Source organism: Mustela nivalis (genome assembly GCF_964662115.1).
Source record: "Mustela nivalis genome assembly, chromosome: 19".
Lineage (NCBI taxonomy): Eukaryota > Metazoa > Chordata > Mammalia > Carnivora > Mustelidae > Mustela > Mustela nivalis.
The window spans coordinates 11,935,056-11,946,400 of record NC_139038.1 but is presented as its reverse complement, the minus strand read 5'-3'; the positions used below and the strand labels follow the sequence as shown (position 1 = coordinate 11,946,400).

Genomic DNA, 11,345 nt, shown 5'->3' with positions numbered 1-11,345 from the left:
GAAGTCTGGAGGTAACCCCCAATAAGGAATTGGAGGAAATAGGAAGTTTAGAGAGCTGGTAGGTGTGAAGAATCCAGTCATGAAAGACTCTAGAAACTAAGGTCTGTTGGATTTATCCTGAGAACCTACATGAGCATCTGTGGTCTGGAGAGAGAGGACTTGTGTCTTTTGGAGAGATCGGGTCCAAAGAAACGATGCCGCACAAGAAGGCACAAGGTCCTGATATTTGAGTCATTTGATAAAGCCACGTGCAAGTCCCACACGGTTACCTGGGTTTGAGAGTGTGGGTTACTCGTTGTGGAGGACAGCTGCCCGTCGTTTGGGAGTAAGGAGCACGTGTGTTCTAAGACCACCACCCAGAAGGAGGCTCCTTTCTGTCCCTGGTGCAGTGATTGTGGGCAAGCATAGAGTGTTCTCGCTCTGGTGGGTGATTTCGTGATGTTGGTGCCAACAACAGTGTCCCCACAACTTGGCTGGACCAGGTCCATGCTGGTGTCTCCTCGGGAGCGGATCTACTGCCCTTCCCTTCCTGAAGGGAGTCCAGAAGGAGGAGGAGGAAGACAAGGCAGAAGGCCTCACTATCACTTGAGGGAGGAAGGAAGAGCTGAGATCTAAAAAAACAAAAAACAAAACAAAACACCCAGGGCCCATGAATTCCCACATTGTTCCTGCCCTTGTGATATCGAAACCCAATTAGGAGCCATACCCCAAATGCATAAACCCACTGAGTTAAATTTGCGGAAAATAGGCAACTGTTGAGTTTGTGCAGAACAAGTCATCTGAAAGTATAAAGCCCCCAGACCAAACTGATGACGTGTTTTTCCCGGGTTACCAAGCTTCCTGGCATCATTTGGAAGGAATCGGCACGTGCCTGGACACCATGTGGGGAACACAGCCAGGCTCCCTCTGGCCGCCCTGGGGCGTGACGCGTGACGTGTGACGTATCATGAACTGACTCTCGTTTTCCTCTGGGGCTGGGACGGGCAACGCCGTGTGGCTGCTCGAAGGCCCAGGACCTTCTAGAAAAACATGAAAACCTTGAGCCACTTCCCTTACCCAGCCTACGTGAATCCAAATAATTATGGCAGAGAGGTTTTGAAGACGAAACCTTATTTTAACTCCTCGTGTAAAGATGCTTTATTTCCAGGCGAAATATTACCCATTACTATGCGCCGGCTAACATGCTCCGAGAAGATATGTTCCCGAAAAAATGAAGTTTTGAGATCCTAGTCGTAATTTGTGCGTGCGTAACAATGGACTCTCTCTACAGCCTCGCATTTTCTTTAAGCATGGGGGTGCTTCGCGTGCATAAATCTCGGCGGCCGGGCAGGTCCGGGAGCTTTGCTGGGTTTTCCTAGAGCTCAGGGAGAGGAAAAATGATTTATTTGATCATGGATGAAGCCAAATATTTGCACACCTTGCAATTCGCCTATTGCTCACCTGGTGGTTTGGTCATGAAGGAGAAAGCCTGCCGCCCATGGGGAGTAGATGAGCTGCGCTGGCCTGGGGAGCGAGTTCGACCTTCTACCGCTGTTTAAACATCTCTGACCTCAGGGGGCCCTGGAGAGATTAATGAAAGTCAGCAGAGATCACTTCACCACGCCTGAAGCTTGTGTGGCTGCTGGGCCCGACGGACGGCTGCTGGCGCCCTTCCTGTCCAGTCTGTGGAACAGCTGTCACGGTGTTGTAGGTAGTTCCTGGCCGTGGCCACCCTGCGGGGAGGGCGGGAGCGTGATCAGCCCTCCGGAGCGGGCATCTTGGGGATCCCGGAGGTGAAAGGACCCCTGTATTTCTGGCAGGTTCTACTACTTATGTTGGGATTCAGGAATACAGGCGGTCGGTCATTCTGCTGACTGCAGACTGGCTCCCGCAGGTCAGAAATGAGGTTTTCTTTGGGAAGGGTCAAAGCCACATGGAAGTCTAGAGTTCTATAGAAGCATAGGATTTTAGAGCAGAGAGGACCGTGAAATGCAGGCCCTTGGTCAAGGTCAAAGCTAGTGTTCACGGCCCAGCTCAGGTCCTCACATGGTGCTCTCTCTTCTACGTCCCTGTCCTCCAGAGTCACTGAAAATCGCCAAGTGTTGCTGTTAGTAACTAGGCCAACCTGGGGACTTCCAGATCTTACCCTTGGCTAGGGATGCCTGACTAGGGAAATCTGAAGCTTTCCTTCAATTTCTCGACTTCTCTAAGACTTCAGATCTCTGGGTCCCCTCTGGCTCCTGACTCAGGCCTGGGAGGGTGTTTCTGTACCTAAAACTCAGCCTCTGAGTAATAAAAAGAAAAAAGAAAATCCACGTAGGCCACGGATGTTTCAATTTCAGGATACGTTAATAAGTCTTGGTGGGAGAGGGTTGGGAGACAGAAGGAAGAGTTTATCTGCAACAATGCAAACAAATATTTAAAAGAAGCAATATCTGGGTGACCTGGGTGGCACAGTCATTTGAGTGTCTGGCTCTTGATTTTGGCTCAGGTCATGACCTCAGGGCCATGGGATCAAGCCCCGCATCAGGCTCCCTGCTCAGCATGGAGTCTGCTTCTCCCTTTCTCTCTGCTTCTTCCTCCTACCCCTGTCTCTCTTTCTCAAAGAAAGAAAGAAAGAAAGAAAGAAAGAAAGAAGCACTATCTGTATCTATTCTTTTTTCCTTTTGGACAGACCTGATTTTTTTAGAGCAGTCTTATGTTTATCGCAAAACTGAGCAGAAAGCCAGGGTTCTCATAAACTCCCAATCTCCCACCCCCACCCCTGGGTCCCCCACTGTGAACACCCTGCACCAGAGTCCTACATTTATAGCAACTGATGGACCTGCAGGGACACACTATCAACACTCAAGCCCATGGCCACCACTATGGTCCATTGTGGGCACTGCACATTCTGTGGGTTTGGGCCAACAGTGGACCAACAGTATCCACCGCTGTAATATGGTGAGACTAGTTTCATGGGCCTAAAAACCCTCTGTGGTCTGCCTCTTCACTCCTCCCGACACCCAGTGCCTGGCAACTGCTAATCTTGTTTCCTGCCTCCATTGTGTAGCCTTTTCCAGAATGTCATGTAGCTGGAATCGGGTAGTATGTAGCCTTTCCAGATTGGCTTCTCCCCCAGGGTAATATGCCTCTAAGATTTCTCCATGTGAGGACAATTCCTAAAATGTCCTCATCCTCCAGCCTCAGGATCAGGCTTCCTCCTGCTTATAGATTCTTTCTCTCATTCCCACTCCCATTTGGGGACCTCAGTTTCTCTGTCCACTTGCCCCCACGAACTGCTCATTCTCTTTTCTCTGTTGTGCAGAGCAGCTTCTGTCCAGCCTCTGATTCCTTTCCACACCCTCATGCGTATTCTATGCAGCAACTCCCCTCCCCACTGTGGGCTCACGAAGGTCTGCCCGAAGACAGAGCTGCGCTCTTGAGAGGGATTCTGTGAACACAGAACTCTCATCTCTGCCCCCAGTAAAGCTGCTCTATGGGGTGAAAAGGTGGGAACTCACATTTGAGCTAGAGCAGGGCTAAGCCTGTCAAGAGTGGGCAGTGGGGTTGCCTTTCCTGCATGGCTTCTCACCCGCCACCCAGACTGGCCACAGAGCGAGTGCTTGGGTTACATTGAAAACCCATTACTGGGATTTAACCCAGGAACCGTGATCTGTTCTGGAATCCCTTTGCTGCCTCGGTGCTGACTTTCTGGCCATGGGCCCATATGCCTTCTGCTTCCAGTCCGTTCCACAAAGGGAGATTCATGTGGCTTTCCTTCTCTCGAAACACTCATTTTCGTCCAAATGTGTTCAACCCCACTGCTTCTGCTGCCACTTCTCTAGGCTCAGCCCCACTCCCCTTGGGAATCCTGGCTTTAACACTTGTCCCTGTCATCCCCAAAGCGTTGGAAACTCAATGTCTAGCAAACCAAATTCATGCTCGTCCCACCCAAACCCAGCCTTTGGTCTGCCTTCTCCTTGTCCCTGTCTCCAGTCATCAAGGTTTTTGGTTCTTTGTCCCTTTCTTGTGTTTCTTGCCTTCTCTATGTCATGAGAGCCCAGTCCCATTGATTACCCCTCTTGTGATTCTCTCTCCCTTCCCCTGACTACTCCGCGAGTCTCCGATCTCATTATCTGTCACCGGTTCCCTCAAAGACATCAGTGAGCCTGCTGCCTGCTTCCCATGCTTCTGCTTCAGTCCTCGCAAAGGTGGCTCCTGGATTACACTTCCTGTGGAGATTGTCTGACCTCCCCTTCCTCTGTCCTTGCCCCGTGACCGTCAATAGCTCTCTCTCATCTATTGGGGGAAAAAAAACACCAACAACAAAAAACACCCGAAAACCCCAAAACCACCTTAGTGAGGCTTCCCAGGCATCCGTGATAGAGTTTCAAGCAGACTTGCTAACCTTTTTCCTTGTTCCTTTCTGTGGAACCCAGCCAGACCAGATTGCTCTTGGTTTCCGACACCTGCTGGATGCCTCCTCGCTCGGTATTTTCGCTTAGATGCTTTTCTTCCTCTGATGCTGTTTATCTCCCATCATTGCCTATCAGACGCTAGCTACACCTGGGGCACCGCTCCAGTGCCCTGTTTCCACAAAGCCTTCCCTTCTTGCTTCAAGGAGCAGTGCACTTTCCCTTTTCAGAAAGAAATGTTACTTTATTTTTGTTTCTGTACTTGGTGTGTTCCAATTTATAATTGTGTGTTAGGATCCCCTACCTTTCAGATTGAAGGCTCCCGTGGTGAGCGCCTATGTCTTGTTCAACTTTGTATCTTTTAAAGCAAGTAATATGTATTTAAATGAATCCGTTCATAAGACGGGCAGAAAAGCACACTGGGTCCCAGAGGAGTGGAACAAAAGGAAGGTGGATTTGGAGGCTCTTGGGGGAGCAGGAAGTAGTTAGAGTGTTGGCGCTGGTGGGGGATGTCAAGGTAGGTGAATAATACATTTATCTGGGGCAGGGGGCACGCCAGGGGAAGACGGGATGTTGACAGCATCCCTCTCCAGTTTCACAATGTTGCCTCTGGCTGGCCCCTGAGTATGGACATGGGCAGGACTCAGACAGTGGAGGTATTGTGTTGGATTATTCATTACACTCAGAACAATAGGGAATTCTGCTGGGGAGGGTGGCAGAATTTGCAGGAAGCCTGTGTTAGAGCTCATAATATTACATCCAAGTCTTCTGTGTAATGTAACCATTACCATATCCCCCGGGTGGCTTAAAGTCACAGAATCATGGAATGGTAGCATTGCAAGGAAATTCAAAGAGGCGTTGGCCAAATCCCCTAGTTTTATGGGTCCGGAAATTCAGGCCAAGGAAGGTTAAAGAACTCTCCCAAGGTTACACTGAGATAAATAGCAGAGTCAGGATGGGAACTCAAGAGAGAAAAGAGTAACCGTTCATCAAGAGCCTAGTCCATACTGGGGCCGGTAGCTAACTGCCCCACCCCCTACCCTCAAGCAAGGCGAATCTCACCTTTCCCATTTGGGGACAAGGTGGTGGTAGATCAGGAAGCTGACATTTAACAGGTTAAGTCATGGATCTGTGAATCTGAATGACATCAAAGAGGTGGTCTTTCTATGGTTTGGGGCCACCTCTTTAAAGAAAAGTTGGGGAGAAGGGCACGTGTGGCACTTGGGAGGGCCTTTGCACGGACAGGCCAGTTACTCTGCACGAGGACCCCATGAGGCAGGGAGGATTTTGTTCTCAATCTGCTGAGTAGTAAGTAAAGTCAGAGAGGCAGTCCTTCCAAGGTAGCCCAGCTCATACCAGGTGCAGTGAGGTTGACGACTGGGGCCATTTCTAGTCACGCTAGACTTGAGTGTTTTCATTATAAAAATAAGGAAGACATCCCCCATGGTGATGCCCCACAGAATTCTACTCCTCCTTTGAGGCCCAGCGCCAGACACTTGTCTGCTTTTAAGCTTACATTAACCAAAATCAAAGATGAACAGCCACAGGTTGCCTAGAGCGTGGTAGGCATGGACTGTCTTGCACTCTGCGCGTTGTCTTTGAAAATCCGTGTGGGAAGAGGGTAGAAGCATTGCTGGGAACCATGATGTCTGTCTTCGGTAGGAAACCGAGGACCGGGAGGTGGTGTTTGCAAGGATTCTTTCCCAGACGCTGGGCCCCGGCAAGAAAGAGGATATTCTTCTTGCCTGGGCCAATGGCACCCGGGACCATGACTTGGGCTTACGGCCCATTCTGAAGGCCTCTGGGCTTGGCATGGAGAACATTCCCTAAGGATGGGCATATCCAGGGGAGCGGCGGAAGGCAGCATTAAAATGACGTGTACGGGGGATGGAAAAGCCACCGTGAATCTTATTCCCATGGAAACAGTAATTGTGGCCTTGGATCTTGAGCAGAGCATAGGTAATTAAGTGAATCAGAGATGAAAATAGAGCGACTCATGGATCAATTTAATGGGTAGGAAGGGGCTCGGAATCAGAGTGTGGTCGTGGCCTGAGACAGCATCAGAAAGAAATAGCTGTGTGAACTGGGTGACCTTGGAAGCCACTTTGAAAGTCAAGGCTTCAGAAATCCTGACCTGGATCCTCCCGTCTCTCCCAACAGACCTATAACCCGACTGTGCTTGTGAGGAGGACACTGTCTGAGTTTGACCAGACTCCCCATTTATCCACCGAGGAGCACGGAGTATCCCTGGTTTTTCACACTCTACCTGTCCACTGATAACTGGAGGACAGATCATTTTCAGTCCCCCCAAACTGGACAGTGCCAGATATCTAGAACCTTCGGTTTGATTTACAATAGCTTCTTCGCTGGGGTCTGGGCCGTGGTCCTGTATCTGCCCTCAGTGCTACTTCCCAGTAGAAAGTCCTAAACTCTGGGTCTCTACCTTCAAACCAAACACGTAATGAAAAACCTAAATCCTTGCTGTGAAACATTCACCCATTAAAAAAAATAAACTATATATATGTTTTTATATAATTTGGACTTTGAACTCGGGGGCATAAAACAGCTTTCAGTCAAATGACCCAATTAGAATGGTAACTAGAAATCATCAGATTCTAGTTGTAACTATGCTAAATCATGCCAACTGAAAATTAAAAAAAACACCCAAAAGAGATTTTGGTGGGTCTGAATAAATCCACAAGCAAAATGAGAGCAAATTCTCCTTACCTGCACTGCCATTTTGGAAAAGAGAATGATTCATTTGTCTATCCTGCGTAAAAACAGGACCTTGATTGTGGTACGGGAAACATTTCTCATAAAAAGAAGGGAAATTAGATCATGACTAAAAAAACCAGATGATATTGGTTTGACGGAAAGAATGGAGTGGAAATCAAATGTGTATTCCCATTTAATTAATATCACAAACCATTAGAGGATTTTATTACCAAATGCTATTTGTGGAAACGTGTATAAAAGAAAACAACTTTCTTGATCTCCAAGGGGTGTTTTTGAGATTCTTGTATTTCCCGGTTTTCAGACAGTCTTTCTGGAAGGAAAAAAAAAAAAAAAAGTAAGAAAGAAACTGGATTTTTTTTTCCCCATTTTAATGCAGCTTGACGCTCTCAGAGCTTTAACATGGGTGTCCCAGATATTTGCGCTGAAAGCTGACAGGTGTGTTTTTGTTAGAGACGCTGAGCCCCTTTCCCCATAATCCGTCCCTCCCTCTGCACAATTTTTGGCTCCCTGTCCACCCACCCTGCTTTCCTTTTTATTAGAGTGTTACCTACAGCTTTCAGAGACTCTTTCTTAACCACATTTACATACTCCTTTCAAAGGAGAGTTGCTTCTAAATTCAGACCAAAACACAAGCCACTCCACTTTCTTGATGTCGTAATGGCAGCCGAGGACAGAAGTGCCCCCCGACATGATCAGGCTCCCCGCTTTCCCTGCACGTCAGCCAAGTCAGGTGCTCAGAGTGCTTGTCTGCGTGGCTCCCGGGGCCTCCCTTCACGATGCGCTCAGCCGTGTTTTGTGTGTTTGGGCCTGGCCCTGTCTTAGACCTTGGGATACCTCATTGGCAGATTCTAGATCCAAGACCTGTCTTCCAGACACCTGAAGATTTGGGAACTTGAAGCCGTGTCCCTGTGTGGCGACCTGCGGTTCTCGAGAGCTTCACCCATCCTGACTGTTCTAGGCCAGTGGTTCTCAGAGCATCCCCTGGGCCCTGGCAGCTATGGGACATTTGACAGCCATGCTGATTCCCAGGCCCTGCCCCAAACCAGCTGAGTCAGCCTCTCCGGGGTAGGGCCCCACAGCCCGTGTTTCCACAAACCCTCCCGGCGATGCACATCTGGGTTGGAGGGTAGCTGGCCTCTTATGCTCTTGCCTGCCTGGGCCCCCGAGGGTGTGTCCCCTTCAGTGAATGTGGGTTTTTCACCCTCACACCTCCGCAGGACAGGTGTCACTTTCCCACTGGGCCATTTGGCTCCTAACACGTCAGGGACTTTCATACCCACAGTGGGAAGCGTTTGGAACCACCGTGCTGCCTCTGCTTTTGAGATCAAAGCCCTGGGGTGGCACGGGGGTGTGTTTGCCCCCCCCCCCCCGTTTCTAGTATTATTTCTGCACCTTCTTCACCTGCTGACTCACGGCTCACTGTGGTTAGGGCGTTGGCCAGACCAAGCATTGCTCGTGTTAAGGCATTTATTTCATCCTTACGACAATCTCATTCTAACAGTGAGGAAGACGAGGCACAGAAGTGTCCAGCAATTTGCCGAAGGCTCCAGAGTCGGTGGGGGAGCTGGGACGGCAGGTCAGGCAGGTCACCTGGAGTCTGCTGTTCCTAAGTGCTTTGCTGGAATGTCTCTCTGGTGACCAGGCGCCCATGGGGGCTGGGACACTGTATTTGGCCTCACCAGGGTTGGCCTCATGGCTCCTGGTGTCTGGTTCCTGTTCGCCTTCTGGATTGCTCAGTTACAAGAAATGTGGGATAACCGGTCACCTTTTCTAGCCCCAACAAGGTCCAGGAGGGAGGCTTGGATGCCCGTTCTGTGGGCATCTTTCATGAGGTAAAGGCTGGTTAATGACACGACCTTGGCCGTGCACCTGCCACACAATCCTGGCCGGTTGGGGATTTCTGCTTGCCAAGATCGCAGTCTCGCCCTTATCCCTGCTGTTTGAGTCTGAGTCACCCGTGTTTCCCGGCACTCGACTTATGGGGAGGCTAGGATGTGTGCTGAGCCCACACACGATTCCCTCCTGAGTCATCCTTCAGCCGAGAGAGAGTGTGTGCCGTGGTGTGCTGTCTCTCACCCTCACCTGTGGTTCTCAGCCTTCCACTTCCATGCAGGAGAGGGTCGTGGTGCAACGAGGCAGACTCTGAGAGCCAAGTGGCTGGATGTACGTCCCAGCTTGTGTGACCTTGGGACTCTTCTTTTAACCTCTCTGTGACTCAGTTTCCTCATCTGTAAAGTGGGTTGATATCAGCAACACGTTCGCTAAGACTCGGATCCTGAGTTGTCCCCAGTCGTGCTGACCCCTGTGCCCACCTCCCTGGCCTGTGTTTAGGAGTCATTCTTTTTTCCTCCTCTTAGTCCATCCAGGTTGTGACTTAAGTGACCATGTGCAGAACACACAGAACGCCATGGAAATCTCACTTCCCACTGACCTCGCGGGACAAAGGGGAAAGGGTGCTTCTTGCGCCCTCTGCGTCTCCGAGTTAGTTTTGTCTGACCATGAACCGCCACTGCGTGCAGGGGGCAGGCTGAGACCCACAGGCTGGGGTAAAGGAGGCAGATGTTGACAGAATTCGCCTAGAAGGTGGCCGGCACCAGTTTGAGTTTGTGTTTGAAGGCCGGGCTCCAGCAGCGCCCGGGTCTGCCTCACACATCCTCGCTCCCACCGTCTCTACTAATAAGACAACACGGGGGCTCGCCGCGTGCCAGGCTTTGGTGCCTAGGCTCCGAAGCCTCGGCAGCACAGGTGAATCTCCTGTGCTGCCTCCCCTGCACAGGGGGAAGGTGCCGTGGAAGAGAAGGGAAGCCAGCAGAAAGGAGCCACCAGAAATGAGCCGACCCTGACACTGAGCTTCTTGGACTGTGCATGTGGCCTCCATAGCAGCTGGGACTCTGGCTAAGCGTGTGCAACAGCTCTGGGGGCTGCCTGACTCCCAGGAGGGTCTGGTTTTGTCTTGTCTCGCTGGGATGGACGGGGTCGACCAGATCTTCCAAATCTGTCCCTTCCTGGTCTGAACCTTCTCCTCCTCCCTGGTCCTCCTCAACCCTCCTCACAGGTGTCGGGCACCGTGGGGGCTCTGACCCGCACTTCCGTGTGCTTGGCACAGAATCAGCGCCTGCCCCAGTCCTGTTTCAGGGGAGCTTGCCCGTGTCCCCCAGTCTCCTGCTGGAGAGGAGACCGGCCTCATCCCTTCCCATCAGAACCTGCTGGAAAGTCCAACCCTGGGTCTCCTGAGCCCCCTGCCCCTCCCCAGCCTGGCCCCGAGCCCCCAGTAGAGCAAGGACGGGAATCGGATTAAGTACGTCACGGCTGTAGCCGGGCAATCAGGTGTTTCATTATCTCGTGACGCCAGGAGCACCAAAATGGAACATTCCCATATTTTAAACGTGCAGAGAATTGTGCCTTAATATAATTATTTTTGAAAGATTCTTCATCACAAAGGTTAATCAGAGCAATACAGGTTAATACCGGCACCAAGGAAGCAGACCACCTCTGGTTATTGACCTTATTGATATGCAAAGTGCCCTGTCCCTTCACCTTGGGGTGGGTGGCCACTTTCCCAGTCAGTTAGGGTCATGGCCCCGCCCCCCCATCAAGCACACACCGGTCCTCTGCCGGCTGCTTACCTGTCAGGTCCAGCGGTTCCCTCTACCCTACCTGGAAAAGAGCACACCCACCCCGAACTCTCACAAGCCCGAGCCCAGCTTTGCTGCTTGAATCAGGACAGTAGGAAAACAGAGCAAAGGCAGGTGACATTATTCAAGCCCAGGTCCCACCTGCTGGGCCCCAGGCTGGCTCTTATGCTTGGATCTCTTGATCAGCCTTTAGGAGGGGCCTGGCTCCTCCCACTTTACAGCCGGGGAGGTGGAGGTGGTGAGAGGTTAAGTGACAGGGGCGTGGTCACAGTTATGAGTGACTTTGTAGTTGGCTGGTGTTTCCCTCTCAGGTCCTGCTGAGACCGCTGTCCCTGCCCCCGCGCAGATGTTAGTGCCTCGGGGACACCCCAGGGGGCACAGAGCAGGCGCTGGAGACCGGAGTCTCGGTTTGCGTGTGTGTCCCCATCAGGTAATGGGGTTCAGGGTGGCGCATCGCTAAGCCGGTGAGGGACAGGAGGGAAGGGGCAGGGGCAGGGACGGGCTGGCAGGGGAGGCGGCCGCACAGATGCCGGGCGGCTGCTGGTTCTCCAGAGGGTCCTTTCCCAGCTGAAAGTTGCCCGTGGAAATCCGCCCGGAA

At 51.3% G+C, this 11,345-nt stretch overlaps 1 long non-coding RNA gene across 2 annotated transcripts; it reads right to left on the bottom strand.

The window, feature by feature from the left end:
• Positions 1-205: 205 nt before the first annotated feature.
• Positions 206-10,918, bottom strand: LOC309854020. Of its 2 annotated transcripts, none has more exons than XR_014306062.1 (4): positions 10,739-10,918; positions 1,441-1,560; positions 1,057-1,354; positions 206-584 (listed from the first exon to the last, which is right to left on the bottom strand). It is a non-coding gene; the product is annotated as an uncharacterized lncRNA (long non-coding RNA). The 2 variants fall into 2 exon arrangements; XR_014306063.1 differs by lacking the exon at positions 206-584 and adding an exon at positions 603-1,019 and having other exon boundaries at positions 1,109-1,354.
• Between the last annotated feature and the right edge of the window lie 427 nt (positions 10,919-11,345).